Below are 25,806 nucleotides of genomic sequence, written 5' to 3' on the forward strand. Positions count from 1 at the left end.
AAGAATTGGGTAGTGAAATAAACTGGATCAAATCCTGAATTGTGTGCCAGAATGTTGTGCATGAGCTCTTCAAAGCGATGCATGTAATCTAACACAGAACCATTCTGACGAAGCATGTTGAACTACCTAATATGAGCCAGATATTGCTCTCTCCCAAATTTGGTGCAGAGAGCCTCACACAATTCCCCCCAAGTAAACACCCTACTCTGAGCTTCATGTAGTTACAGCCATCGAGCTGCATTACCATTGAAATGCAAAGTGGCCACCCTAACCCACAACTCTGGTTGAACACCGTACACGTCAAAGTATTTTTCGCACTTAGTTTTCCAAAACTACGGATTATCACCATCAAATTGGGGGAAATCAAGTTTGGGCAGGGACCAATTGATGTGCAAGTTCCGGTGTTGTCACAGCCCTAGAATTTGATTGCAGATAGTTGCATAAGCATTCATGTCGTCATGTCTAAATTTTATTTGAACTTGAAATGGGGGATGTTCAAACCCTAGCATAAAAAGGAATCCACTAGGTTCAACTAAAATATTTCCAGTGAGTCCAAATGGCCTTAAAAAATGTTCATCATTTTGGTAAAATGCTGGAAACAGTAACCAGAGGTGATGCACATTTTTTCATGACATTTTGGATTTCTGAATCAATTCACAAAGTATTTGAATTGGGGCTAATAATTCATATAAAATATTTATTGGCTCCAATAATTCTGAAACTTTGTGAGTGGCTTTGAATACTTTTTAAAAGGCCACATAATAATTTTCAGAAGTTTATGAAATGATCTAGTTTTTGAATCAAATCAAAACAAACTACAAAAAATAGAAAAAAACAGAACAGAATAGGAAAAAAAAGGAGAGCTTACCTAGCCCAAACCTACCTGGCGGCCTAGTTGGCTGGCCCAGCCCAGCAGCCTTCCCTCCCTGTCGTCTTCCTCACGCCAGTGGGCAGCGCGCGTGGCCGACGCACGCCGGCACGCGCCAGGCCACCTCCTGCTTGCCGCCTCGCCCCGGACCGACTAGAAACGCCACGCGTACCCTGAATCCCCTTGGCCTCCCCCTCGCTCACTCATCCCCTCCTCGTCTCTCTCTCCTGCAAACGCCCGAGCGCAGTCGTCACCACCGCCGCCGTTTAGCATGGCCATCGAGCTCCCCAGGAGTCATTTCCGTGCCCCCGTGCTCCGCCCCACCCCCAAGCACCTCTCCACCGACCAACGCAAGGTCGGACGACCCGAGGACGACGCCGCGACCTTTCTTCCCCGTCCATGGCCGCCGGATGCTGCCGTCCGATTCGCCGTCTCCGCCGCCTCCCCGAGCCCACTGAGCTGCTCGACGACCTCCCTGTGAGCTCCTGCCCCGTTTCCCCCTCTCCCCACGGTCGCCTGCTTCCCCTAACCATGCTAACCGCCGCAACCGTGAGCTCACCGCCGCCGCGATCGTCACTGCCACAACTAGCAACCTCGCCTGACCCAAACGAGCACGTAGTTGTGCTTAGCATGCTCACAGGAGGCCATAGCACCGCTTGCCTCGCTCTTCCGTACACCGTAGCCTCGACCCCGAGCTCCCCCGAGCTCCGGCAGCCGCACAGCTCAACGCCGGCAGGGATTCCGGCCACCTCGCAGCCTTCCGCGGGCTCCCCTGGATGCGCGCGAGGATGGGCTTTCCTTTGGTGCCTTCAGCGCATCCAGCCGACGCCCGTAGCTCCGTCCCGAGCAACGCCGGCGAGCCACCGCCGCGGGATTTCGTCACCGGCGGCTATACGTTGTTCGCTGACTTGGCGTCATTAGGTTAGGTTAATCACGTGGTTTACACACACCTGTGTCGCTGACAGACCAGCCCCACCCCCCTAATTAACCACAGGATAAACCCCTGTTAAGTTTTAACCTAACCACAGTGGACCCCACACGTCAGTTGACCCGCTGACGTCACCGTTGACTGGCCCCACCCGTCCGTGAAACAAACTGGCACTAGGTCACTGACCAGTGGGCCCCACTGATCAGGTTTGACCCTGGCCGCCTAGTTGACTTGCTAACATCGTGCTGATTTAGTTCTGACGTCATAAATGTTTTTTGGATATTTAATAAATCAGAAATGATTTATGAATGTCAGAAAATACCTAAAACTTCTAAAAGTCATAGTAATTAAACCGTAACTCCAAATGAAATAAATTATGTATGGAAAATGATCAGAAAAATATGAAGAATCTGTTTATGCCATGATCATGCATGTTTGAACAAGTTAACCTCACTGAATAGGACAAATGATGGTTAGGGCAATTTATGAAATAACATTTGGAGTTGGAATTTGATCTTGTTTGAGTTCCACTTCAATTAACTTGGCTAGATATGGCATTAGGTGAATTCGGTACCTTAACATGACATGCCATTCATGTGAATGTGCATTGCATTGATTGTGTTCCTTCTTTGCCAGTCGGTGGTTGTTCCCCCTCAATAGACGCATGTTCCGACGATGAGTTCGATGACACCGATGAAGAGCTATACTATCTTCAGAAATGCCAGGCAAGCAAAACCCCCTTGTTCATTCCGATATAATCCCACTCTCTCGCTCCTGCTCTCTTTTACTGCATTAGGACAACAACGATTCAACTGTTATATGTTGCGATAGTTGAACCCCTTTCCTCTGCATGACCTGTCATTGCCACAGTAAATAGATGAAACCCACTAGCATGAGTAGGAGTTGTTTGAGCCCTGATGTGCCTACTCATTCATGCTTGTTTGTCATGCCTGCTACTGCTTAGAGTTGAGTCAGGTCTGATTCACCAGGGATGAATTGGAAAGTTGTGAACATGTCCTACTGTTGAGAGCTAAGTGTGTGAACATGAGTTGGTAAAGGTAGCGGTGAGAGGCCATGTAGGAATACATGGTGGGTTGTCTCATTGAAACCGTCCTCAGGAACTGAGTTCTGTGTTTGTGATCCATGAACAGTTACTACCACACATTGGGTTCCGGTAACTCGACCCCTCTCGGCTTATTAACCAACTTGATCTCTGTCGAGGAGTTGCAACTAGTTTCTGGTGTTTGTAGGTAGTGTTAGTAGTCTACCAAGTGGCACCCGGTACGGGTGGGCTTGGGACAGACTAGGCACAGTAGCACGGTGTACCAAGTGGCACCCGGATGGTGGGTGTAACGCCCACGATGCGGCTATATCTCCCACGTGTCGAGGCACGACTTAGAGGCATAACCGCATAGTGGTTTTGTCGCAAGAAGGGTCATCTTCACACAATCCCATGTAATGAACAAGAATGGGATAAAGAGTTGGCTTACAATCGCCACTTCACACAATACATAAATATATCTCATACATCATCCAAAATACAATCATATAGACCGACTACGGTCAAAAACCAGATGAAAATAAGACAACCCCAAATGCTAGATCCCCGATCGTCCCAACTGGGCTTCACTACTGATCATCAGGAAAAGACACATAGTAACGACCACGTTCCTCGTCGAACTCCCACTTGAGATCGACGCCATCATCGGCACTGGCATCGTCGGCACCTGCAACTGTTTTGGTAGAATCTGTGAGTCACGAGGACTCAGCAATCTCACACCCGCGAGATCAAAAATATTTAAGCTTATAGGAAAAAAAAGGTGTAGTGAGGTGGAGCTGCAGCGGCAAAAGCATATATGGTGGCTAACTTGCGCAAACGAGAGCGAGAAGAGAAGCAACGGAACGGACGTCATCTAGCAATGACCAAGAAGTGATCCTGAACTCCTACTTACGTCATACATAACTCAGACCGTGTTCACTTCCCGGACTCCGCCGAGAAGAGACCATCATGGCTACTCACGCAGTTGATGTATTTTAACTGGGTCAAGTGTCAAGTTATCTACAACCGGACATTAACAAATTCCCATCTGCCTCATAACTGCGGGCACGGCTTTCGAAAGATAATACCCTGCAGGGGTGTCCCAACTTAGCCCATCATAAGCTCTCACGGTCAACGAAGGATAAACCTTCTCCCGGAAAGACCCGATCAATCTCGGAATCCCGGTTTACAAGACATCTCGACAATGGTAAAACACGACTAGCAAAGCCGCCCGAATGTGCCGACAAATCCCGATAGGAGCTGCACATATCTCGTTCTCAGGGCACACCGGATTGTCCAAGCTTCTGATAGGCCAGACCAGAGTTGCCCCTGGTGGCCACCGGCGACTGACAGTTTGGACCAATACTCAGAGGAGCACTGGCCCGGGGGTTCAAAATAAAGATGACCCTCGGGCTCTAGAAAACCCGGGGGAAAAAGGTATAGGTCGCAAATGGTAAAACCAAGGTTGGGCCTTGCTGGAGGAGTTTTATTCAAGGCGAACTGTCAAGGGGTCCCATAAATCACCCGACCGCGTAAGGAACGCAAACTCAAGGAACATAATCCCGGTATATCAGTAACTAGGGCGGCAAGAGTGGAACAAAACACCAGGCATAAGGCCGAGCCTTCCACCCTTTACCAAATATATATAGATGCATTAATTAAATAAGAGATATTGTGATATCCCAACATATCCATGTTCCAACATGGAACCAACTTCAACTTCACCTGCAACTAGCAACGCTATACGAGGGGCTGAGCAAAAGCGGTAACTTAGCCAAACAACGGTTTGCTAGGAAAGGATGGTTAGGGGCTGGCATGGCAAAATGGGAGACATGATATAGCAAGTGATAGGTAGCGAGCATGGCAATAGAGCGAACAACTAGCATAGCAAAGATAGAAGTGATTTCGAGGGGTGGTCATCTTGCCTGCAAGGTTCTCAGAGTTGTCGAAAGCTTGATCCTCGTAAGCGTACTCAACAGGTTCCTCGTTCACGAACTCGTCTCCCGGCTCTACCCATAACAAGAACACAAGCAAACGGAACCACAATCAACAACGAGAAATGCACAAGCAACATGATGCAAAACATGTATGATATGCAAGATATGGTATACGATGCATATGCGTGCTCCGGAGGGGAAATGATGAACATGGCAGTAACTTGGCAAACCAAGCATGCCACTGGAAAGATGAGATGATCTCGGTTGAAATCGATATAAAGATCACCGGAAACGGATGCACGGTTTGCAAATGGCAAGCAAAACAAGAATGACACGAATCTGTGATTAACAGCATGATAACACATAAAATGCAACAAGCAACAATGCTACAGCACTCCAACATAGCAACAAAGCATATGACAGTAATCTATAGGAGATTCTTGACAAAAGATGAACACTGAGCCACGGCTAGATCACAACATATCAAGCTCAAACAAGCATGGCAAAAGTGCAAAAGATAACAGGATCACAGACTTAGTGAAAAACTGGACATGGCAGAAAACAACATCAGGTAGCAATGTTCAGAGCACGAAATCAACATGCTACAGGAACTTAACATAGCAAAACAAGGCATGGAAGTATTCTACTAAATGCATATGACAAAAGTTCCTTACTGACCATAAGCCAAAAAGGATCAGAAGATATGATGGAAAGAATGTAAACATAGCAAGTTCCGTTATCAGGTTCCAGACTTAGCAGAAAACAGAGCATGGTAGAAATAATAATATGTAGGCCTCTTTGTGAGCTTGATGCACTCACTACAGAGCAATGCATGACAAACCAAGCATACCTACAGCAAGATGGCATGTTTATGAAGCTAACCATGGCAAGAAAAATTGCATAGCATGTATGGATCAACTACAATAAGCTTGGCAAAATTGCATATCATGTTAAGAATCTGCCAGAAATATTTTATAGCAAAAGTAGAGCAAGATTGAGTTATGCTACGGCACCCCATAATTGCAAACAATTGCAGGAATGGATCAATTACAACTATATCTACAAAACATCCTTACTGAACATCTCCAAAATATGCATGGATCTCTCTGTAGCATCAAGTTTACATGGCAACAAAATAACAATAGACGAGGACTTAGAGAAATCACTGTCCCCCTGAAATCAGAAACATTACGGAGCCTAATTTGCATGCTTGTGCTAGTCACCACAGAGATCACAAAAATACATGGCATACACCCTTGGAAAGATGGCATGGCATACTTCAAAACACATGTAGAGCTCATGTCCATAAGATGCACAGATTTAAAGATACAAAAATGACAAATCTCCAAGTTCTGCTAAGAACCAGAGAATAACAGCAACTAGCCCTCTTCCAACGAAGATTTGGGCATCCAGATGACCTCTAATGAACATGGTGCAATTGAACAAAATGAAGAGCATCACGAGACGAATAATTTGACATATTACACACGCGAATCAGAGCTACATGCAAGGAGTTATGGCATCACGAACAAGTGCACATGCTGTAAAATATCAGGGACTTAGGAAATTTGAGGGGGTACGAGAAAGTCAACGGGGCTACCGAGATCTGGATCGGGATCGTGGTGCTCGGGCCGGCCGGAGCTCCGGTGGCGCTGCTCGCCGGCGGAGAGGAAGGAGAGGAAGCGAGGTGGCGGCGCCGGCGGAGGAGAGGGAGGCCGGCCGGGCTCGGGCTCCGGCGGAGGGGGCGCGGCCCGAGGTGGCGGAGGACGGCGGGCGGCGGGCGGCCGTGGCGGCGCCGGCGACCGGGCGCGGCGGCGGCGCGGGCCAGGTGCGGCGGCGCGCACGGGAGGCGGGCGGCGGCGGGCGCGCGGGCCGCGCGGGCCAGCTACGGGCCGGGCGGGCCGCGGCGGCGGAGGAGAGCGACGGCGACACGTGGCGGCGGCGGTGCAGGAATTTTGTCCGGCGCCGGGCGGACGTGTCCGGCGCGCGGACGGACGAAGCTAGGGTTTGAACTGAGATTGGTATTTCGGGATGCCCACATATAAATAGGTAGAGGGAGCTAGGAGGCTCCAAATGAGGTGCGGTTTTCGCCCACACGATCGTGATCGAACGACCTAGAGCATGGAAGAGAGTTTGGTGGGTTTTGGGCTGGTTTTAGAGGGGGGGTTTGCTGGACACTCAAATGGACTTTGCGGATGCCCGGTTAACCGTTGAAGTACCAAACGACCTCCAAATGGAACGAAACTTGACCGGTGGTCTCCGGGTGGTATAATAAGGCCACTTGACAAGCCTCGGTCCATTCCGAGAAAGTTTGACACCCGCACACGAAAGAAAACAAGAGGGGTGCACCGGAGGAGATAGGAGCGCCGGATTGCAAAACGGGCAACGGGGAAAATGCTCGGATGCATGAGACGAACACGTATGCAAATGCAATGCACATGATGACATGATATGAAAATGCATGACATGACAAAATACAAAACGAAAGACAAAACCCGACAACGGAGGGAAAATCATAACACATAGCCGGAAATGGCAAGAGTCGGAGTTACAAATATGGCAAGTTACATCCGGGGTGTTACAACACTCCACCACTACGAGAGGATCTCGTCCCGAGATCTAGGACTGAAAGAACTCCGGATATTCGGAACGGAGATGGTCCTCGCGTTCCCAGGTGGCTTCCCGGTCGGAATGGTGCGACCACTTCACTTTCAGGAATTTGATAGACTTGTTGCGAGTCTTGCGCTCAGTTTCTTCAAGTATAGCCACGGGGTGCTCATGATAAGATAAATCTTCTTGGAGGTCAATCTCTTCGAAGTTGATGGTGCGCTCAGGCGTCTTGAAGCACTTGCGGAGCTGTGACACGTGGAACACATCGTGCACGTTCACGAAGTTGGAAGGAAGCTCAAGTTGATAGGCGAGGTCGCCTCTTTTGCCAATGATCTTGAAAGGACCCACGTATCTAGGGGCAAGCTTCCCTTTGATACCGAAGCGACGAGTGCCTTTCATTGGAGAGACGCGGAGGTAGACATGGTCTCCGATCTCGAAAGCCAAATCACGGTGCTTACTATCATAGTAACTCTTCTGGCGCGATTGCGCGGCTTTGAGATTATCACGGATGACTTTACACATTTTTTCAGCTTCAGTGATTAAGTCATTGCCAAGAAGTTGGCGTTCACCAGTCTCTGACCAATTGAGAGGAGGACGACACTTTCTGCCATAGAGAATCTCGAATGGGGCCTTGCCCGAACTCGCTTGGAAGCTGTTGTTGTAGGAGAATTCAGCATATGAAAGACAATCTTCCCATTTCATGCCAAAGGAAATGACACAAGCCCTGAGCATATCTTCAAGAATTTGATTGACTCGCTTGACTTGGCCACTAGATTGAGGATGGAAAGCTGTGCTGAAGCGAATGTTTGTGCCCATGGCCTTCTGGAAGGAGTCCCAGAACTTAGAGTTGAAGATGCTTCCACGATCAGAAGAAATCAATTGTGGAATGCCGTGCAAAGAGACAATTCTGGAGGTGTATAGCTCTGCCAGCTGAGCTGCTGTGATGGATTCTTTGATTGGAAGGAAATGAGCCACTTTAGAGAGCTTGTCAATGACAACGAAGATAGCATCATTTCCGCGCTTGGACTTTGGAAAACCAGTCACGAAGTCCATTTCGATATGATCAAACTTCCATTCTAGGATAGCAAGAGGTTGAAGGAGACCAGCTGGTCGTTGGTGTTCTGCTTTCACTCTTCGGCAGACATCACATTCATTCACGAATTGAGCGATCTCTCGCTTCATTCGAGTCCACCAATACGACTGCTTGAGGTCATGATACATCTTCGAACTTCCAGGATGAATTGACAGGAGATAATTGTGCGCTTCGTTCATTATGACTTTCCGTAGATCACCTTTAGGAACCACAATCCGGTCCTCGAAGAACAAAGTGTCTCTGTCATCAATGCGATAGCACTTGTATTTGGAAAGACCCTTGTCGATACCACGTTTCACCTTCTTCACCATGGCATCAAGGATTTGTGCCTCACAAATTTGATCTTCCAAAGTAGGAGATACTATGAGGTTGGCAAGAAAGCCTTGAGGAACAATTTGGAGATTCAGCTTGCGGAAAACTTCACAAAGATCCGGTTGGAATGGCTTGAGAATTAAGCTGTTGCAATAAGCCTTCCTGCTTAAAGCATCTGCAATGACATTGGCCTTGCCTGGAGTATATTCAATACTCGGATTGTACTCTTGAATCATTTCAACCCATCGAGTCTGCCTGAGGTTGAGGTTGGGCTGAGTGAAGATATACTTGAGACTCTTGTGATCGGTGAAAATGTCCACTTGTATTCCCAACAAGAGATGTCTCCATGTTATTAATGCATGGACAACTGCCGCCAACTCAAGATCGTGAGTGGGGTAGTTCTTCTCGTTGGGCTTCAACTGCCGAGAGGTATAAGCCACAACTTTCTTCTCTTGCATTAACACAGCACCGAGACCTTGGAGAGAAGCATCACAGAAAACTTCATACGGCTTGGATTCATCAGGATGAGTCAAGACAGGAGCTGTGACTAGTTTCTCTTTGAGAGTCTTGAAAGCGACGTCACACTCAGGAGACCAGACATACTTCACATGCTTCTGGAGGAGGTTGGAAAGAGGCTTTGCAATCTTAGAGAAATTCTCAACGAATCTTCGGCAATAGCTTGCAAGACCAAGAAAACTGCGGAGCTGCTTGACATTCTGAGGCGGTTCCCAATTCACAATTGCGGGCACCTTCTCGGGGTTAACAGCGATGCCCTTGGCAGAGATAATGTGACCAAGGAAAAGAACTTCATCAAGCCAAAACTCACATTTTGAGAACTTCGCATAGAATTGATACTCTCTGAGCTTGTCGAGCACCAATCGCAAATGTTTGGCATGATCCTGCTTATTCTTGGAGAAGACCAAGATATCATCAAGATACACCAGAACGAATTCATTGGTATAGGGGTTGAAGATGAAATTCATCATCCGAGAGAACACCGGAGGAGCATTGACAAGGCCGAAAGACACGACAGTATATTCATAAGAACCAAAGCTTGTTCTGAATGTTGTCTTGGGAATATCTTCTTCACGAATGCGAATCTGATGATAACCCATACGAAGGTCAAGCTTCGAGAATACTTTAGCCCCTTTGAGTTGCTCAAATAGCTCATTGATGTTGGGAAGTGGATACTTGTTCTTGATTGTCTTCTTGTTCAATGGACGGTAGTCGACACAAAGTCGGTCCGTGCCATCCTTCTTCTTGACAAAAAGAACACCACAACCCCATGGAGAAGAACTCGGTCTGATCAAACCCAGACGCTCTTGTTCATCGAGCTGTTTCTTCAATTCCTTCAGCTCGTTGGGTCCAAGCTTGTATGGACGCTTGCAAACGGGTTCAGTGCCAGGCTCTAGTTCGATAACGAACTCAATTGGCCGATGAGGAGGCATACCCGGAAGCTCTTCTGGAAAGACATCTTGATACTCACAAACGACTGGAATTTGAGAGATGGCATTCAATTCGCCCTTCTCATTGAGAGAGAAAAACCGAATGGTTTCATCACGAGCGGCATAAATAATCACATCCTCAGACGAGTGTGTCAATTGAATTTCCCTGGCTGCACAATCAAGTTGAGCTTTGTGCTTAGAAAGCCAGTCCATCCCGAGAATAAGATCAATATCCGAGTCACCAAGAACAATTGGAGAAGACTGAAATTTATAGTCGCCCATCTTGATGGAAACATTCGGAACCATGGAGCTTGCATTCATGCATTTGCCCGGAGAGACAACTGCTAATGGTCTAGGCAATCCTTGGAAATGCAATTCATGCTTGGATGCAAATGGTCTTGATATGAAAGAAAGCGATGCACCAGTATCAAAAAGAACTTTTGTGGGAATATCATTAACAGGAAGATTACCCATTATCACATCAGTAGATTCCTCCGCTTGAGCTGCATTCATCATGTTCACCTTTGCAAACTTTGGATTATGCTTGACCACTGCATTGCTGGAAGATCTGACAGGAGGAGGAGGAAGACGCCTTTGGTTGAAGCACTTGTTAACATAGTGACCTTTCTGCTGACATTTTTTGCAAGTCACCTCTGAGAGTGGACGGTGATAAGGAGCATTGGACTTTGGAGCTTGATTCTGAGACTTGTTCTGATAGCCAGAGTTGGAAGAGTTGGAACAACCATGGCCACCTTTGTTCTTCTGCTGATAAGGCTGACGAAACGGAGGAGGAGGAGGCAACCAGAACTTCTGTTGCTTAGCTGTCACAAGTGAGGAAGAAGAAGACTGAACTGCGTCTCTGACTCTCTTCTTAGAAGCCTCACACTTGAGCTGAGCAGCCTCTTGCTTCAGTGCCATATTATAGAATTGATCAAACTGAGTAGGCTCAACAAGAACGAGGGCTAACTGCAGATCCTCTTTAAGGCCACCTCTGAAGTGATAGATCATGCTCTTCTCATCAGGAACGTCTTGTTTAGCGAAGCGAGCAAGTTTCTGAAACTGAATGTTGTATTGATACACAGACATGTTGCCTTGCTTGAGATTGCGGAACTCCTCACGCTTGCTCTCAACAACACTTTGTGGAATGTGGTGCGCTTTGAAGTCCCGACAGAAGTCAGTCCAAGTGATCACACGACCTCCTCTGGAATCTTTGTATTGTTGAAACCAATCAGCAGCTTGGTCCTTGAGCTGGAAAGAAGCGAACTTGACATAGTCCTCAGGCCTGACATTGCTACATTCAAAATGCTTGTTGATGTCCACGAGCCAATCATCGGCATCCGTGGCCTCGGCACAGTAGCTGAAAGACTTGGGCTGATTTGCGAGAAACTGGTTGAGTGTAGCGAAGTGAAACTGATTGTTGCCTTGACCTTGATTGCCTTGATTGTCTTGCCCTTGAGTACGTTCTTGCAAGAGTTGCAGAATCATCTGAGCATTGGCGTTGGTGGCTGCCATGATAGCTTGCCATGCCTCCGGAGGTGGAGGTGGTGGCGGAGGGTTCGCTTGACTCCCTTCATTGTGATCCGGATTCTGACGAGTTGGCGGAGCCATCCTGAAGAGGGTGACATCCGTTAGCATCTTGATAGACAAATAGATAAGTAGAATCAACGGATAGAAATTGCAACATATAGTCTTCACAATAAACATTCGAACGAAGATGAACGAATGAATTCCGTAGTAAAACATCACACTTCCATAAGTTGAGAAGCCACTTAGAAAAAGATATGGAATGAACATATGAATTCGAAGCAACTCGAATACCACAATACAAAATAAAACAAAGTATTGGCTTGCAGAATAAGCCGGAACAAACATATGATAGAGGTTTCGTCCGAAGTTTTTGTGGTGGGGCCCACACGGGCTCAATCGTACAGCACCATCATGTACAAGGCTGTGCACATGACATACGAAGCGTCCCCGAGTCGGCAAAGCCATGGACTCTTTAAGACACTACGAGACCACTGTAAAATCAACCGTATACAGGCGGACCACTAGACGTCGAACCCCAATCTCATATCATGCGTCTGTCGGAAAGATATCCTAAGGCTACTTGAATTCCCACTTATAAACTCCCGAAACTTTCTGGTTATGCAATCTGGTGTAGGGGATACAGGGGACACAAAATATATCACCCAAACTAGCAATCCCTAGATCCAGCTGTATCCATCCGTCAACACATAACCAAGAAACCTTCGGAAATCGTTTACCTCAACCTTCGAAAAACATCCGTTATACAAGTTATGGCAATACTCCCGAACTCCCGCCCCAGTACTGGGTGGCGTCGAGGTGATCTCACCAACAACTGCATAAAAGAGATTTCGATGTCGGCGAAACTCAGGTATTCCGGAACTGCAACGATAAAATTGTGACGACAACACCTCGGAGCTCAACTCCCCGGGACACTGCCACAACCCCTAAATGTCAGGAGGCACCAAGAACAATGTTCTCGTCACAAAACCATCGGAACGATTCCAAGATACCCGCGTGATCCTAAAATTTTTTTAGTGAAATTTGAGGAGAGAATAGTCAAAACTTCTACGTCAGGAGACCTCACCAGAGCGACGAAGGGACTGAGGAGTAAAAAGAATCCTACTCTCCGATATATATAATCCTAAGACTCAAAACATTTTTTGTTCTAGACTCAACAACGCCAGCGATTCGATCAAGCAGGGGGCTCCTAAGTCGGGGATGGCTCTGACCCTAGCTTCGTCCCTTCGCGCTCGGACCCCACCGCGCCAGTAGCCGCCGCTGCCGTGGCCTTCTGCATCCGCCTCCAGCAGCTCTCCCTGCGACCTCCTCTTCATCACCGTCTCGTGCCAGGGCCCTTCCACCTCACGACCATGTTGTCCGACTGCCGGCTCGTTGCTGCTGTTTCGTCGCCCGCCTCCCTTCGTTGACCACCAAGACCGGAGGCCCTTTTGTGTTGCTTCGTTTTGGATGCGCCAAGATCCTCTCCGAACATGTACGACTACACCTGCTGATGCGTCAAGTACCTTGGAACGTCTACGACTACGCGGACTCGCCAAGTACCACGACGACCGTGTACCACTACCGTCGCCGTGTACCACTACTTCCACTACGACCGTTTCGAGAACGTCTACTTCCTCTACACCGCACCGGAACGCCGAGTTCCTCGCCGTGACCCCGAACATCTACGGAAACTTGTGCGACTATGAACGTGAACGACTACCGTCGACCCTAAGTTACTCGGATTCGTCAAGTACCTCTCCGGAAACGAACGTGTGCCACTACTTCCACTACCGTCGCCGAAGACCCGTGTAACGGAACCGTCAAGTTCAACTACCTTCGTGTACCACTACTTCCCTCGACGATTTTGAACCGCTCCGAAAATGCACGCTTCGAAGGTATAACCGCCGAGAACGACGCCCGTGAACGAATGTGTGTGTGTGTGGTATGAGATGCCCGTGTTTGCACCATGTCCAAATTGGTCCTTGCACGTTCCTCGTTTCCTTGCCACCGTCATGTGGGAACCCGGTAACCGGGATCACCCCACCATCTTTTGCATGTTCCGCACATCCACATCTTCGTTTGCACCGGTCACTCAACGAGTTATCGGAACCGGGACGTTGCCATGGCATCGTTTCCGTTTTCATCGCCGTGGCACCCAATTCTTTCTGCCATGGTGATCAAATGCTCCTAATCATCTTCATGTCAACATTTTCATAAAATTGCATATAACTTACATCTGTCATTCGCATCATGATAACAACATTTAAAATGTCTAAAATTGATGTTCGCATTAAAATTGCTAAATGGCATGAGGATTTTCCGGAATTATTGTTTGTTGTTCCGGCCTCATTTAAATTGCCTAAATAGGTAGTTTCCATATGCTTCACCTCTTGCCATGGTTAATAACATTTAATATTGTTGGGTACATAAATGAGAGAGAACTAAATAATTAAATGTGGTGTTTCGTCAATATGCAACTCGTTGCATATTGAGCTCCACTTAATTTGTAGTGTTGTTTGTTGCACTTTGCCATGCCATGCTCATTAAACCGGACATGCATCATACTTGATTGTGCATCATGCCATGTTTCTGTGATGGTTGTTTACTATGTCGTTTGTTTCTTTCCGGGTTGCTTCTCTCGTTAGCTTCGGTTTCGTTCCGGAGTTGTGAGGACTTGTTCGTCTACATCCGTTTGTCTTCTTCATGGACCCGCTCGTCTTCCTTGCGGGATCTCAGGCAAGATGACCATACCCTCAAAATCACTTCTATCTTTGCTTGCTAGTTGTTCGCTCTATTGCTATGCTGCGCTACCTACCACTTGCTCTTCAAGCCTCCCAAATTGCCATGAACATCTAACCTTTGTCACCTTCCTAGCAAACCGTTGTTTGGCTATGTTACCGCTTTTGCTCAGCCCCTCTTATAGCGTTGTTAGTTGCAGGTGAAGTTGAAGATTGCTCCATGTTGGATTATGTTTATGTTGGGATATCACAATATCTCTTATATTTTTAATGCATCTATATATTTGGTAAAGGGTGGAAGGCTCGGCCTTATGCCTGGTGTTTTGTTCCACTCTTGCCGCCCTAGTTTCCGTCATACCGGTGTTATGTTCCTTGATTTTGCGTTCCTTACGCGGTTGGGTGATTTATGGGACCCCCTTGACAGTTCGCTTTGAATAAAACTCCTCCAGCAAGGCCCAACCTTGGTTTTACCATTTGCCTACCTAAGCCTTTTTCCCTTGGGTTCTGCAGACTCAAGGGTCATCTTTATTTTAAACCCCCGGGCCAGTGCTCCTCTGAGTGTTGGTCCAACCTGTCAGTCGCCGGTGGCCACCAGGGGCAACTCTGGGCTGGCCTACCGGAAGCTTGGACAATCCGGTGTGCCCTGAGAACGAGATATGTGCAGCTCCTATCGGGATTTGTCGGCACATTCGGGCAGCTTTGCTGGTCGTGTTTTACCATTGTCGAGATGTCTTGTAAACCGGGATTCCGAGACTGATCGGGTCTTTCCGGGAGAAGGTTTATCCTTCGTTGACCGTGAGAGCTTATGATGGGCTAAGTTGGGACACCCCTGCAGGGTATTATCTTTCGAAAGCCGTGCCCGCGGTGACGTGGCAGATGGGAATTTGTTAATGTCCGGTTGTAGATAACTTGACACTTGACCCAGTTAAAATACATCAACTGCGTGAGTAGCCGTGATGGTCTCTTCTCGGCGGAGTCCGGGAAGTGAACACGGTTTCTGGGTTATGTTTGACGTAAGTAGGAGTTCAGGATCACTTCTTGATCATTGCTAGTTCACGACCGTTCCGTTGCTTCTCTTCTCGCTCTCCTTTGCGTATGTTAGCCACCATATATGCTTAGTGCTTGCTGCAGCTCCACCTCACTACCCCATCCTTTTCCTTTAAGCTTAAATAGTCTTGATCTCGCGGGTGTGAGATTGCTGAGTCCTCGTGACTCACAGATACTTCCAAAACAGTTGCAGGTGCCGATGATACCAGTGCAGGTGACGCAACCGAGCTCAAGTGGGAGCTCGATGAAGATCTTGTCCGTTGTGTTGTTTCTTTTCTTTTTGATCAGTAGTGGAGCCCAGTTGGGACGATCAGGGATCTAGTAGTTGGGTTGTCTTCTTTCCTTTTGGTTCCATAGTCGGACCTATATGTGTACTCTGAATGATGTATGATTTATTTATGTATTCTGTGAAGTGGCGATTGTAAGCCAACTCTTTATCCCTTTCTTGTTCATTACATGGGATTGTGTGAAGATGACCCTTCTTGCGACAAAACCACAATGCGGTTATGGCTCTAAGTCGTGCCTCGACACGTGGGAGATATAGCCGCATCGTGGGCGTTACAAGTGACTTAGAGGCATAACCGCATAGTGGGCGTTACAGTGGGCTTGGGAACCCTGCTCACATCGTTTGGGGCCGTGAGCGACAGCCCGGCCGGATCTCCTTGCGGATGGAACCCGAATAGGTGATAAACCTGGACTAGAGACTTGTGTGGTTAGTCAGGTCGTGGCCGACTCCCTCGCCAGGCTTCCGCTTGAAGGTTGCCGAGATACACGACGTGTACATGGTGGTAAGTGGCGAGAGCGTGTGTGAAGAAGTACACCCTGCAGGGTTAACATCATCTATTCAAATAGCCGTGTCCGCGGAAAAGGACTTCTGGGTTGCCTGTACAGTTCATAGATAACTTGGATACTCTAAAATGCGCAAGATAAGCGTGAGTGCTATGGATGGCGTTCTCGTAGGGAGACGAGAGCGGATCCATAGTGGTGTATTGATATGGTGAATATGTGGACTCGTGTGCGCCACCTCAAAAGAGTTAGTTGTAGTCGTAGTACAGGATAGCCAGAGTCAAAGCTGGCTTGCTGCAGTTAAACTCCACCACCCCTTTGTTGATACTGATGCATATGTAGTTAGTTCTGATGTAAGTCTTGCTGGGTACATTTGTACTCACGTTTGCTTAATTTATGTTTTGCAGAGAGACTTCAGTCTCACTAGTAGTTCCGCGTGGACTTCGACGTTTAGCTTGTTGTTACCTCAGCTACGATCTTGTACCCTTGGGAGGGTCTTGTAGATAGTCACGCTTCTCAGCCTTTTTCATTTGTAGTTGTCTGTACTCAGACATGTTCATGCTTCCGCTTGATGCTTGTATGCTCTGTATGTTGGGTCATGAGACCCCTGTTTGTAATACTTGGCTCCTCGGAGCCTAATGAATAAATACTTGAGTCGTAGAGTTATGTTGTGATGCCATGTTGTATTTACACATATCGAGCATATTGTGTGTATGATTGAAATGCTTGGTATATGTGGGATCCGACAACCTAGTTGTTTATCCTTGGTAGCCTCTCTTATGGGGAAATGTAGTCTTGTGCTTCCATGAGCCATAGTAGTCCGCTACAGCCCGGTTCACCGGAGTCCTGCTAGCCCAGCAATACTGCTCCGGAACACTTGACTGGCCGGCATGTGATTCACTTCGTTCCTGTGTCTGTCCCTTCGGGGAAATGTCACGCGGTGACCTCCAGAGTCCTGCCTAGCCTGCTACAGCCCGGTTCACCGGAGTCCTATTAGCCCAGTGCTACAGCCCGGATTCGCACGCTGCTGACCGACATGCTCGATGTTGATTCATGTATGCCTGTCCCCGTAAGTTAGTGCCACTTTGGGTTCACGACTAGTCATGTCAGCTCGGGTTCTCTGTCATATGGATGCTAGCGACACTATCATATACGTGAGCCAAAAGGCGCAAACGGTCAGGCCAGGTAAGGCAACACCCATGGGAATACCGTGCGTGAGGCCGCAAAGTGATATGAGGTGTTACATGCTAGATCGGTGTGACTTAGAATCGGAGTCCTGACAGCTTTGGTATCAGAGCCTGACTGCGTGTAGGATTACCAAGCCAAACTGGTCGAAGTTGTGTCTAGAAATGCTTTAGTTTTATAAGGGAATTGATTGGGGAAGGGAACGTAAGGATCTTTTACTCCTTACCTTATGGCCTTCTGATCTGAGTCAACCTCTTCTTTTCTACGGGGATTAAGAACTAGGCTTCTCATCTTTCTATCAGGATCACGTGTTACTAATCCATAGAATCTTAGGATTGTTGGTTCGAGGCCTCAATTCAGTTTCTACTACTTTTAGTATGTTGTCAGTTGAACCAGAACCTTGATATGATGTTGTTGAGTGACTATGCAAATCCTTGTGAATGTCTCAAATCTTTTCTGAGCATTTACAACCGTTATGCTGTCCGAGTCATCCCAGGTTTCTAAATAGTCGGATGCATTTGCAAATCCCTTCTTTCCGTTCCCGATGTTTCTTTGGGCCAGTTTAACCACACTAATCGGTGCGTTGAGGTACTCCGTTGCCTCGGCGTATATGTTGGAGCTGTTATTATGACCCTATGTGTCTTAGAGGATCACCTAGTAATCTAGCAATGCTTTGTATCCCAGTGTGATGATTCTGGCCATTATTCTCGAAAGCATCCCGTGATGCCATGTAGTTAGTAGGCATTCTATTTCTGGGTTCTTGAACCGAGATTCACTCTACTCACCTCCTGTTGATAGTGTTTGCTAGTTCTTTTAGGATATTAGTAACCTTTGTGATAGTCTTCGAGGTCCGTGGTATATCATTCTTCCAATACCATGAACCATTATGGCAGAAGTTCTTTTGAATCAAAGTTCACAATCAGAGTGCTCGTGGTGAGTTCTCCATCATATTTGTGACTCTACCAGTCCTACCTCTCTGCATGGATTATCTGGAAGAAACCTGTTGAACTTGGTTCGACATACTAATCTATGCATCCACAACTCAGAAAGTTATATGTTCCTTTGAGTTGTCCCTCTCTTTAGTTGTATCATGATCTCCGTCTATCATTTGATAGTTAAGAGCATGTCTTGCATTCATGCTCATCGATACCTCATATTCTTGTGGTCTGTCAAGCCATTCTATTCTGGAATGACTAGGAGAAACAAACTCCAGTACCTTGATGTCTACTACACAACCTTCTTCTTGTAGACGTTGTTGGGCCTCCAAGTGCAGAGGTTTGTAGGGCCTTCCTCGTTGCTTCCCTTATGTACACCCCAAGTCTTCTGGATTGCTTCCGTTCCAAAAATAACTTTCCCGAAGGTTTCATTCCGTTTAGACTCCATTTGATATTCCTTTTCTGCGAAACACTGAAACAAGGGAAAAAACAGAAACTGGCAATGGGCTCTGGGTCAATAGGTTAGTCCCAAAAGTAATATAAAAGTGCATAGTAAAGCCCATAAAACATCCAAGATGGATAATATAATAGCATGGAACAATCAAAAATTATAGATACGTTGGAGACGTATCATACCTCATCCATATCCAGGATTGGGTCAAAGTAGTTGTGCTCTGCAGATCAATTGCCAATCCAGCTTTTGCTCTGTTCTACCCTGGAGTATTACCCCCTTTATGTCAGGATTGCCATGAGAATTGCACCATCTCTTGTGAATTCTTGACGCAGTGATACGTCTCGCCATCATTGTTTCATTCCTCGGTTCCGTGTTATTGTCACCGGGATGCCGATAAATGAACTGTGATGCGTGAAATCAATACTCCTAGCAACTCTGCTGCTTGGTAGATAATGGACAATAATTTCATTCTTAGCGTGTTGGTTATTGAATCATCATCCTAAGATTGATCGTGCTACCTAGTCCATATTTCCTGGTGCACTCTTCGATCAAGAGTTAGGATTGTGTCAATCCTTGCTTAATTGATCACGTCATCTTGCCTCGAAAGCAAGATTGTTCTCGAGCTTAGTAGCTTATCGGTGGTTCATGATTTTCCGGATATCTTCCCGGAAGTATCATCAGGTTGTCCCCTGACCGCTATGTTGAGCTCGTGATCAAGTTGGTTCCCTTGTAACCACCCCTTCTCCAAGAATTCTGTGTTGGATACCCTGAGCTAGTTGGCTAAGCTAAACAACAACTTGGAGAGTTGGAAGATAAAAGCTTTGCCTTACTTAGTTCATTCCAAAGGGATATCTTTGTGTGTGTGTGTGTGTGTGTGTGTGTGTGTGTGTTGAAGAAAGATGATATCTTCATTGGTTGGTCCTCGTGATCAATTGTTGGACCTATTGTCCTACCCAAATCTTTGATTTGCGTATGGGCTATCGTCAAATCAAATCAGAACCAACGATGTTCGTAATGTTGTCTTACTCGCGGTTGTCGAGCATACACCATTATATCTTTTGGGTCTGACCAATGCTATTACTTTGTTCACATAGTTATGGAATTCCATCTATATGGAAATCTTGATAAATTGTTGTTGAGCCCATTGACAACATTTTCATCATCTCCATGATTCATGTTGAACATCCAGCTAGTGTTGGAAACTTCTAAAAAGCATTATCTTCATGTCCCGCTCATGAAGCATATGTTGGATGAAAGAAGTGACTTTCTCTGATTCACGTGCATTTGGTGCAAGTTGCCGCCGTGAGTTCGAGAAAGATTGTTTTTGTTTCCTCTGGTACCATCCCAAGTCAGTCATGCATGTGCGAAGTATGCTATGGTTTGACAGGCTCGCTACCTCCATTCCATATGTATCACCTAGTACACAAAGCCACTGATTAATTTGTTCAAGGATAAGAAGTTCAAATGCTATTCCCGAAGGGCCCAGACGGACATGCACAAGACTTCGTTATCTTCAATGATGGTTCCCCACCTGAACTCGGTAGTGTTTTATCTTAAGACTTCTACGTGGTCATGCTTGTCTTGGACAACCTGTTCACATGTGTGTAGCAGAACCAGCTCATGTTTTGGAGCTTACTACCGTAGTTCATTTCCCGAGAATCTCGCAACGTCATCTCGTCAGGTTGTGTTGCAAATTTTCTTTTCCAGACATGCTGTCTGAAATACCCTGTTACCAACTAGATCTGAATCTCAGGCAGATATGATGGTTGGAACTTTTCCAGGATCTATGATGTAGATCCCAACAAGGTTGATGTTCTGGCCGACACACCTAGTTGGAAGATCTACTATTGTAGTATCTTGATTGAGCAATTTGACCATCTTCTCCATGAGGATTTTGTATGATCCATACTAAAAGTTGTCCTTATGGATGTGTTGTGTTTTCGAAGTCCGACCTATACTTGATGACCATGATGATGCTTTAAGCATGATCGTGGTATCCAGTACGTCAAGGAGAACATTAGAAGCGGAGTGCTAAATCTCTCTTGGTCGATCATCCAGATTTTGTTTCCTTGGCCATGTCATGGTGAAATCTGAGAAAGTGTTATCTTCCTTCGCATCTGCATCCCCCATCATTATACATCATGGTGGTATGATGTGTTGCCAGGATCCTCGGCACGGATGTTGGTAAAACCCTGATGAATATGAAAATGGTCAAGTTCTTGAGAGCACACTCAGTCACTAGGTTATATCCTCGGTATCAATTGGGATGTGCCCCCGTTTGCCGACTTGTTCTATAACCATAGTTTCCTTTCCAATTTGAGTATGCCATTTCTTCGAACTCCTTCAAACGATCGTTTGTGAATTTCCTTAGGCTGGTAGAGAGTTCAATGATCTTTGTATCAAAAGTAATTCTTTTTGCCACTTAAGGGAATAATCCTACGAGTCACCTCTTCCAGGGTGCCCTGTTGTGGTATGCAGGGCAATTAACTCCTCGCTACTTTGACACCATGCCCCATCTTACTTAAGCATGGAGTTGTTGCTTACCAAAATTGAACCTTCGTCATCAGCTCCTTACCAGCACCCCTTATATGTGTTTTGTGACTCAACTCAAGCGATGTTTCAATGTCCCACTCCATGAGTTGATCTTGAGTGCTCGAACTTCGAGGTGATCGATTCCGGTAGAATTTCCTTTCCCTTTTGTCATCTTGTTGGATGAAGATCGCGAAGCAAAGACGCCAGGATCAATTTGAAGCAATGAATCAACATCTTCGAGAAGGACATTTGGATCATGAAGATTGTGATAGCTTGTGTCCCCTCTGTCTTCTTACCTCACGTCTTGAATCTTGGGACGAGATTCTTGTTTAGTGGGGGTGAGTTGTCACAACCCTAGAATTTGATTGCAGATAGTTGCATAAGCATTCATGTCGTCATGTCTAAATTTTATCTGAACTTGAAATGGGGGATGTTCAAACCCTAGCATCAAAAGGAATCCACTAGGTTCAACTAAAATATTTCTAGTGAGTCCAAATGGCCTTAAAATGTTCATCATTTTGGTAAAATGCTGGAAACAGTAACCAGAGGTGATGCACATTTTTTCATGACATTTTGGATTTCTGAATCAATTCATAAAGTATTTGAATTGGGGCTAATAATTCATATAAAATATTTATTGGCTCCAATAATTCTGAAAGTTTGTGAGTGGCTTTGAATACTTTTTAAAAGGCCACACAATAATTTTCAGAAGTTTATGAAATGATCTGGTTTTTGAATCAAATCAAAACAAACTACAAAAAATAGAAAAAAACAGAACAGAATAGGAAAAAAAAACAAGAGCTTACCTCGCCCAAACCTACCTGGCGGCCTAGTTGGCTGGCCCAGCCCAGCAGCCTTCCCTCCCTGTCGTCTTCCTCGCGCCAGTGGGCAGCGCGCGTGGCCGACGCACGCCGGCACGCGCCCGGCCACCTCCTGCTTGCCGCCTCGCCCCGGACCAACTAGAAACGCCACGCGCCCCCTGAATCCCCTCGGCCTCCCCCTCGCTCACTCATCCCCTCCCCGTCTCTCTCTCCTGCGAACGCCCGAGCGCAGTCGTCACCACCGCCGCCGTTTAGCATGGCCACCGAGCTCCCCAGGAGTCGTTTCCGTGCCCCCGTGCTCCGCCCCAACCCCAAGCACCTCTCCGCCGACCAACGCAAGGCCGGACGACCCGAGGACGACGCCGCGACCTTTCTTCCCCGTCCATGGCCGCCGGATGCTGCCGTCCGATTCGCCGTTTCCGCCGCCTCCCCGAGCCCACTGAGCTTCTCGACGACCTCCCTGTGAGCTCCTGCCCCGTTTCCCCCTCTCCCCACGGTCGTCTGCTTCCCCTAACCGCGCTAACCGCCGCAACCGTGAGCTCACCGCCGCCGCGATCGTCACTGCCGCAGCTAGCAACCTCGCCTGACCCAACCAAGCACGTAGTTGTGCTTAGTGTGCTCACAGGAGGCCATAGCACCGCTTGCCTCACTCTTCCGTACACCGTAGCCTCGACCCCGAGCTCCCCCGAGCTCCGGCAGCCGCACAGCTCGACGCCGGCAGGGATTCCGGCCACCTCGCAGCCTTCCGCGGGCTCCCCTGGATGCGCGCGAGGATGGGCTTTCCTTTGGTGCCTTCAGCGCATCCAGCCGACGCCCGTAGCTCCGTCCCGAGCAACACCGGCGAGCCACCGCCGTGGGATTTCGTCACCGGCGGCTAAACGCTGTTCACTGACTTGGCGTCATTAGGTTAGGTTAATCTCGTGGTTTACAGACACCTGTGCCGCTGACAGACCAGCCCCACCCCCCCTAATTAACCACGGGATAAACCCCTGTTAAGTTTTAACTTAACCACAGTGGACCCAGACGTCAGTTGACCCGCTCACGTCACCGTTGACTGGCCCCACCCATCCGTGAAACAAACTGGCACCGGGTCACTGACCAGTGGGCCCCATTGATGAGGTTTGACCCTGGCCGCCCAGTTGACTTGCTAACGTCGTGCTGATGCAGTTCTGACGTCATAAATGTTTTCTGGATATTTAATAAATCAGAAATGATTTATGAATTTCAGAAAATACCTAAAACTTCTAAAAATCATAGTAATTAAACCGTAACTCCAAATGAAATAAATTATATATGGAAAATGATTAGAAAAATATGAAGCATCTGTTTATGCCATGATCATGCATGTTTGAACAAGTTAACCTCACTAAATAGGACAAATGATGATTAGGGCAATTTATGAAATAACATTTGGAGTTGGAATTTGATCTTGTTTGAGTTCCACTTCAATTAACTTGGCTAGATATTGCATTAGGTGAATTCAGTACCTTAACATGACATGTCATTCATGTGAATGTGCATTGCATTGATTGTGTTCCTTCTTTGCTAGTCGGTGGTTGTTCCCCCTCAGTAGACGTATGTTCCGACGATGAGTTCGATGACACCGATGAAGAGCTATACTATCTTCAGAAGTGCTAGGCAAGCAAAACCCCCTTGTTCATTTCGATACAATCCCACTCTCTCGCTCCTGCTCTCTTTTACTGCATTAGGACAACAACGATTCAACTGTTATATGTTGCGGTAGTTGAACCCCTTTCCTCTGCATGACCTGTCATTGCCACAGTAAATAGATGAAACCCACTAGCATGAGTAGGAGTTGTTTGAGCCCTGATGTGCCTACTCATTCATGCTTGTTTGTCATGCCTGCTACTTCTTAGAGTTGAGTCAGGTCTGATTCACCGGGGATGAATTGGAAAGTTGTGAACATGTCCTACTGTTGAGAGCTAAGTGTGTGAACACGATTTGGTAAAGGTAGCGGTGAGAGGCCATGTAGGAGTACATGGTGGGTTGTCTCATTACCGTCCTTAGGAACTGAGTTCTGTGTTTGTGATCCATGAACAGTTACTACCACACATTGGGTTCCGGTAACTCGACCCCTCTCGGCTTATTAACCAACTCGATCTCTGTCCAGGAGTTGCAACTAGTTTCTGGTGTTTGTAGGTAGTGTTAGTACTCTACCAAGTGGCACCCGGTACAGGTCGGCTTGGGACAGACTAGGCACAGTGGCACGGTGTACCAAGTGGCACCCGGATGGTGGGCTTGGGAACCCTGCTCACATCGTTTGGGGCCGTGAGCGACACCCCGGCCGGATCTCCTTGCGGATGGAATCCGAATAGGCGATAAACCTGGACTAGAGACTTGTGTGGTTAGTCAGGTCGTGGCCGACTCCCTCGCCAGGCTTCCGCTTGAAGGTTGCCGAGATACACGACGTGTACATGGTGGTAAGTGGCGAGAGCGTGTGTGAAGAAGTACACCCTGCAGGGTTAACATCATCTATTCAAATAGCCGTGTCCGCGGAAAAGGACTTCTGGGTTGCCTGTACAGTTCATAGATAACTTGGATACTCTAAAATGCGCAAGATAAGCGTGAGTGCTATGGATGGCGTTCTCATAGGGAGACGGGAGCGGATCCATAGTGGTGTATTGATATGGTGAATATGTGGACTCGTGTGCGCCACCTCAAAAGAGTTACTTGCAGTCGTAGTACAGGATAGCCACTGAGTCAAAGCTGGCTTGCTGCAGTTAAACTCCACCACCCCTTTGTTGATACTGATGCATATGTAGTTAGTTCTGATGTAAGTCTTGCTGGGTACATTTGTACTCACGTTTGCTTAATTTATGTTTTGCAGAGAGACTTCAGTCTCACTAGTAGTTCCGCGTGGACTTCGACGTTTAGCTTGTTGTTACCTCAGCTACGATCTTGTACCCTTGGGAGGGTCTTGTAGATAGTCAGGCTTCTCAGCCTTTTTCATTTGTAGTTGTATGTACTCGGACATGTTCATGCTTCCGCTTGATGCTTGTATGCTCTGTATGTTGGGTTATGAGACCCCTGTTTGTAATACTTGGCTCCTCGGAGCCTAATGAATAAATACTTGAGTCGTAGAGTTATGTTGTGATGCCATGTTGTATTTACACATATCGAGCATATTGTGTGTATGATTGAAATGCTTGGTATATGTGGGATCCGACAACCTAGTTGTTTATCCTTGGTAGCCTCTCTTATGGGGAAATGTAGTCTTGTGCTTCCAGGAGCCATAGTAGTCCGCTACAGCCCGGTTCACCGGAGTCCTGCTAGCCCAGCACTACTGCTCCGGAACACTTGACTGGCCGGCATGTGATTCACTTCGTTCCTGTGTCTGTCCCTTCGGGGAAATGTCACGCGGTGACATCCGGAGTCCTGCCTAGCCTGCTACAGTCCGGTTCACCGGAGTCCTGTTAGCCCAGTGCTACAGCCCGCATTCGCACGCTGCTGACCGACATGCTCGATGTTGATTCATGTATGCCTGTCCCCGTAAGTTAGTGCCACTTTGGGTTCACGACTAGTCATGTC

At 47.2% G+C, this 25,806-nt stretch overlaps 2 long non-coding RNA genes across 3 annotated transcripts; both read left to right on the plus strand.

The window, feature by feature from the left end:
* Nucleotides 1–1,009: 1,009 nt before the first annotated feature.
* Nucleotides 1,010–17,053, plus strand: LOC141021007 (uncharacterized). 2 transcript variants are annotated; one of them, XR_012181005.1, is made up of 3 exons: nucleotides 1,010–1,345; nucleotides 2,433–2,521; nucleotides 16,738–17,053. It is a non-coding gene; the product is annotated as an uncharacterized lncRNA (long non-coding RNA). The 2 variants fall into 2 exon arrangements; XR_012181004.1 differs by lacking the exon at nucleotides 16,738–17,053 and adding an exon at nucleotides 15,732–15,984 and having other exon boundaries at nucleotides 1,011–1,345.
* A 5,332-nt stretch (nucleotides 17,054–22,385) lies between these two features.
* Nucleotides 22,386–25,358, plus strand: LOC141021008 (uncharacterized). The gene is made up of 2 exons (XR_012181006.1): nucleotides 22,386–22,719; nucleotides 25,106–25,358. It is a non-coding gene; the product is annotated as an uncharacterized lncRNA (long non-coding RNA).
* The last annotated feature ends 448 nt before the right edge of the window (nucleotides 25,359–25,806 follow it).

The sequence above is a fragment of the Aegilops tauschii genome, chromosome 3 (genome assembly GCF_002575655.3).
Source record: "Aegilops tauschii subsp. strangulata cultivar AL8/78 chromosome 3, Aet v6.0, whole genome shotgun sequence".
NCBI lineage: Eukaryota > Viridiplantae > Streptophyta > Magnoliopsida > Poales > Poaceae > Aegilops > Aegilops tauschii.